Below are 6327 nucleotides of genomic sequence, written 5' to 3' on the forward strand. Positions count from 1 at the left end.
GAATTCCCTTTATATCACTTTTGAGCAGGAATTTTATATCACTTTGGAAAAGTAAATGGAACATAATTAGTGATTGAATTCAAAAATACAATTTTGAAGATAAAAAGAAAAACGTTACTCTCAGATTCATGAATCCTCAGAAGTAATCTTTCTGTATTTTGCTCTTTCTGGCGCTCTTTCTTGTGTAACATAATCATTTTGATTCTTATCTCTTTCTATTTGTATAAAACATGCTTCACAGGGACTGTGGCAGAGACAAGAGTTAGCCTAAGACCCTAGCACATAATACAAGGACAGGAACCATAAGAACCTTCCTGACTCCTGACCTTCAATCTAATCCTCCTTAAGCCACAACACGGTCTAGTGTCTGAAGTGCTCTCTAATAGCTTCATTGTTTATTCTGGTTTGGCCTCCATCCTAATGTCAGTAACCTCTTGAACTTTCACTTCCACACTTTCATAGCTCTTCTCCATGTCTTCTCTTTTCAGATTCATCGTTTCTGACTTGATCATTAAACACTGGATTTCCCCAAGCCTCCTCAGTGTTCACCAAAGCCCTCATCCCTTCTCTGTAACAATTCCCCCACCCCAATCTCATCCAAATCCACAGCTTCAAGTACCAGCTCTATACTGTAACTCATATCTGTATTCCTAGCCCTGACTTCTCCCGCTGGGCTATATAGTCACAAAGAATTGGACATGACTGGGCAACTGAGCACAAACGCACCACGCACACAACCACAGCTCATGCCACTGCAAGGGTCTCAGAACTGACCTTCCACACCCGTTCTAATCTCCTGCAGTCTTTTGTCTATGCTGCAGCCAGAGTAATCTTTTCAAAATCCAAATCAGAACATATTATCTTCCTGCTTAAAATACTTCCACATTCTCTTGTAATAAAAGTCTAGTTGTGATGGATAATATAGGTAACTAATGAGAACTTACTGTATAGCACAGGTAACTCTATTCAGTGCTCTAAATCGGTGACCTAAATGGGAAGGAAATGCAAAAACAAAGGGGAGACATACAGCTGATTCGCTTCGCTGTACAGCAGAAATGAACACATCGTAAAGCAACTATACTCTAATAAAAATTAATAAAAATAACTTGAAGCTTGACTCCACCATTGACTGGTAAATTTCATTCCTGTTGCATAAAATAAGGAGTCATTAGTTTTGTCCCCTCATGGTTTATCATCAGTTTCGAGGAATTATATTCTGATGCCTTTGTTTTTCTGAAATCTGTAGCTATAGGGACAGTTTCCTTATCTGTTTGGTCTTCACTGCATTTGCAGCTCTTTTTAATATGTTGAGAATAATACATTTGTTTTAGCTTCATTAAAGATGAAACCTCAGTTTAAAAAAAAATATTTTCTTTTTAACTCCCCAGACTTTGCCTATTTCTTATATTCCAGCCACTCAGACTTTTTCAGGTTTCCACCTGTTTCCTTTCACCTCAGGGACTTTTCCTATGCTGTTCCCACTTTCTGAAACATTCTTCCACCCTCTGTACCCTCCACCCTTTACCTAGTTTATATCCTCATTCATCCTTAGATGTCACTTCCCCTGGGAAGCCTTCCCTGACTCCAGGCTTAGAAGTCAGCTAATTACCCTATTATAATCCTTCACAGAATCACATTCTTTCCCTTCAAAGCACATATGTCAAAGTACAAGTATACAATTATTATAATAGCCATTTAACTAATTATAGTTATTGACATAACTCTACATGGAAACACAAGATATCTACTTTTGTTTCCAGTATCTCCCAAGCTCTTGGCACAGCACCCAGCACAGACTATGTGCTCGATAGTTTTTTGATTTATGATTGACATTCTAATTGCAAATCATTGAAATGTAATCACAAGTGATATTGCAAAAACTATTTTTATTTTTTAAAAAAGGTAAACATACATCTACCAGCCAGGCTTCCCAGATGGCTCAGTGGTAAAGAATCTGCCTGCCAGTGCAGATGTGGATTCAATTCCTAGGTTGAAAAGACACCCACTGGAGAAGGAAATGGCTACCAACTTCAGTATTCCTCCCTGGGAAACCCCACGGACAGAGGAGCCTGGCGGGCTACAGCTCACGGGGTCACAAAAATGTCGGACACAACTTAGTAACTAACCAACGATAACATCTACCACCATTTCACACCATTTCACCCTTCCACTGCTAGGTATTTTTTCATAGCATCTTTATTCCCAATAGCCAAAAAAAAAGAAAGAAAGAAAAAAGAACTAGAAACAATCCATTGCACAACAGTAGAATAAACAAAATGTGAAATATATAATAAAATACTAATTCCACAACAATATATGCTTGAAGGTATCGTTTATGCTCAAAATAGGTCTTTTTAAGAAAAATGAACTACTGATACACATAACAGCATGCTACTGCTGCTAAGTCGCTTCAGTCGTGTCCGACTCTGTGTGACCTCACAGACGGCAGCCTGCCAGGCTCCCCCGTCCCTGGGATTCTCCAGGCAAGAACATTGGAGTGGGCTGTCACCTCCTTCTCCAACGCATGAAAGTGAAAAGTGAAAGTGAAGTCACTCAGTCATGCCCGACTCTCAGCAACCCCATGGACTGCAGCCTACCAGGCTCCTCCATCCATGGGATTTTCCAGGCAAGAGCACTGGAGTGGGGTGCCATTGCCTTCTCCACATAACAGCGCAATGAATCTCAAAATCTTTATGCTGACTTAAAGTAGACATGCACAAAAAGTATGTGTATCCTGTATGATTCCATTTTTACGAAGTTCTAGAAAATGCAAACTAAACTATAAGGATAAAAATATAGGTAATGGTTGCCTGGGGACAGTGGGGAAGGAAAGATGATTACAAAGCAACAGGAGAGGATGTTGGGGGACTTTGGGGGATTAAGCAAAATGCTATCTTGATTGTGGTGGCCCTTTCATGTGTGTACACATATGTCAAAAACCATCAATAGTACACTGGTCAGACTTCAATCTTACATATAAGACTTAACTCTTACATAAAAGATTTATATAAATTTATAAGTATATAAATTTATAATAGCAAAGGAAAGATGTGGGGATAAAAAAGGGATCTTAATTCCAGGAGTTTACTATTACTTATTTAATTATTCAACAAATATGTAAGATTTCTAATAGGAACCAAGAAAATAAAACTAAGAAATCCTAGAATCTGTAACTAGAAAACAACTCTAAAAATATAATGTCCTCCCATATGCTCTGGGTAAATTCAGGATAGGGCTTCCCTAGTGGCTCAGACGGTAAAGCATCTGCCCACAATGCAAGTAGACCTGGGTTTGATCCCAGGGTTGGGAAGATCCCCTGGAGAAGGAAATGGCAACCCACTCTAGTACCCTTGCCTGGAAAAGCCGATGGACAGAGGAGCCTGGTAGGCTACAGTCCATGGGGTCGCAAAGAGTTGGACATGACTGAGCAACTTCACTTCACCTCACTTCAAATTCAGGATAGCAAACAAAATATTTCTACTTAGATATTTATTTGCTGGGAGTTATTGAAGAATATCATGACTTTAGTCCCAGAATCTTTGAGAATATATTATACATAATGACTTTGAAAGCTGCCATGACAAGAAATTAAAATAAATCAGAAGAAGCATAATTGTTTTAAAGGCAGTTGTTTCTAACAATTAACATTAGTAAATAACTCCCCCACTCTTTAACTTCCTTTCTGTGCAGTTTTCACTGGACTTTAGCAATCTGTGTGTAAATAAAGGCTTTAAATATTTTTGCTATAGTCAAAATTTTATATCCTCTTAGTTCTACAGTATGGAGGAGTCAGCCATTTCAAATTTTTGCAGACTTAATAGAATATTAATGGCCCTAATGATTTTTAAATACTAGTTGCAAGGTTGTTTAAAATGACTGTGTCATAGTAGCGATCAATAAGATAATGAATGTGAAACTACTCTGTACATAGCAAAGGGCTACCTGAGCTTAAGGAAAGAGATAAAAATATTTCAAAACTATCTGTCATTTGAAAGAACAGAATGTATGGTAAACAATCATCACTTACTCAAATACAGGAAGCATTAAAAATCAAAATTAGATTGGCCTAGGTCATTTAAGAAAAGGGAAGGCCAGAGTCTTAAAATAGGGCGAGATGATTTCCCAAGTAGGAAAATAAATCTTTCTGAAAGTATTCCATTTTTTTTAAAGGGCCAGAACAAAAGGTTCCCTCAATATCTTCAATGCAAGACTCCAATATCTAGAACAAAATGTTTTCATAGATGGTTCACAGGAACAAATAGTTTCTGTGTCAAGTAAGTCTCGGTCACTCTGAGTTAAATTTAAAAGGCTATTCCAGTCATTTTCATAGACTCTAATATGATAGTAATATGAAAGAGAGGATAATAGGAACAGAGAAAAATATGTAGTGTTTTCAAACTTACTTGACAATAATTATTTTTGTCTCAAGGCTTGTTCTGGATCTGTGAAAGAATTTTAATCTCAAATGGATAAGGTGAGGGATAAGAAATGGAGAATTTCATGCATGTGGCCTCAAGAAAAGGAAACGAAGGCTGAGTGAATGGCCGATTTATAAAAGATGGGAACATCTTCCCATCGATGAGCAGCCGCCAAGAATCTCTCCCTACCTTGGAGCCAATGAACTCACTGGGTGGACTGCAAGGGGGCTGTTCCTTTTTCTGCACTCCAGCGCCTCGTGGGACTCCAAGCCACTTGCTGAAGTCTGCCTGTTTCCAATTAATTGGGATTCCTCTGCTATTCTCAAATAAACTCTATTTCTGGTTTACCTCGAGCTTGCATCCACTAACATGGTCAGTTCTTAACTAGAAACAGCATGAATGAACTGATACTGGTGATTTAGAAATTCAGGAACCCTGATGAACACCATAGTATATCAATCTGGCAAAAACACAGCAGTAACTTTGACCATGTTGGTGTAAGTGACTAAGATTACTGATTACTAATGCATTGCATAACAGGAGCACTGCAGAAAAAGAGTCTGGTTACAGAGAAAAAAAGGAGAAGCATGTGTCTAAATGGCAAAGCAAATTGTGGGAGTAAGAGTTGCTATTAAGTTGGCCAAATAATATCTATTTCATGAAATCCACCTTTTGAACTGTGGTGTTGGACAAGACTCTTGAGAGTTCCTTGGACTGCAAGGAGAGCCAACCAGTCCATCCTAAAGGAAATCAGTCCTGAATATTCATTTGAAGGACTGATGCTGAAGCTGAAACTCCAATACTTTGGCCACCTGATGTGAAGAGCTGATTCATTGGGGAAAAAAAACCCCTGATGCTGGGAAAGATTGAGGGCAGGAGGAGAAGGGGACGACAGAGGATGAGATGGTTGGATGGCATCACCGACTCAATGGACATGGGTTTGGGTGGACTCCGGGAGTTGGTGATGGACAGGGAGGCCTGGTGTGCTACGATTCATGGGGTCACAAAGAGTCGGACACGACTGAGCGACTGAACTGAAACTGAAACCTTGTGTGAAAATGGAGAGTTGCAATGAAAGCAAATTTCAAAGAGGAGGAAATGATGAGAATTCAAGAACCCAGTGACAGCTACAGGTAAGTGCTCCTGAAACACTTATTCCTGGAGCCCTGACCACCTGCATGAGTTTTCTGCGAAAGCTGTCTTGCCCAGTCCCTGGGTGCCTGTGCAGAGTGGCAGGTTCCTATACCCTTCCACCACGTCCCTGCACATGCCTCACCTTCTTCAGTGGCCTGAGAAATCAAAGTCACTTTCTAAATACCGTGCTAGAATGTGGAGACCCTGGGAAGTGATTCCTGGGCACAGGGCTTCTGTGTTCAGCTGAGCAATGGGACCCAAAATCCAGTCTGTGTTATGCTCACCAAACCATGGGTCCTGGCATTGTACTGCCTCTCTGAAGGAAAACAGTCTTTGACTTCAGCAAGACAAACAAACAAAAATGGTCTTTCGACTTTTACTGGTGGACTAGAGGAGGGTGGGGTTACAGGATGTACAAGGGGCTGACCACTGGCTGTGGGGAGAGGAGGTTATCTGTTGTTAAAGGAAGAGAACTCGGTCTGGGTAGACCCACCCTGAGAAATCTACTATGGCTCTCTAGCCTTGAGGATAATTTTTACGTAATTTAAAGAAACCCTCCTTCTTTAACTGTTCACATTGGATTTTATATCCCAACTCTTTGGACTATAATAATTTTCATCTGTACCTTGCTTGAGTTTAAAGTCTCCTTTTAGGTGTGAAACTGAGAGGCTTTATAAGCATTTTGGTAAAGACACAGTGAGGGAAATGACAGTGACTTTTGTGCCTGTTTTCAGCTCCTAATAGCAAGCACACCTTTTAGGATGCTGTCACACTG

Source organism: Ovis canadensis, chromosome 10 (genome assembly GCF_042477335.2).
Source record: "Ovis canadensis isolate MfBH-ARS-UI-01 breed Bighorn chromosome 10, ARS-UI_OviCan_v2, whole genome shotgun sequence".
NCBI classification, from domain to species: domain Eukaryota; kingdom Metazoa; phylum Chordata; class Mammalia; order Artiodactyla; family Bovidae; genus Ovis; species Ovis canadensis.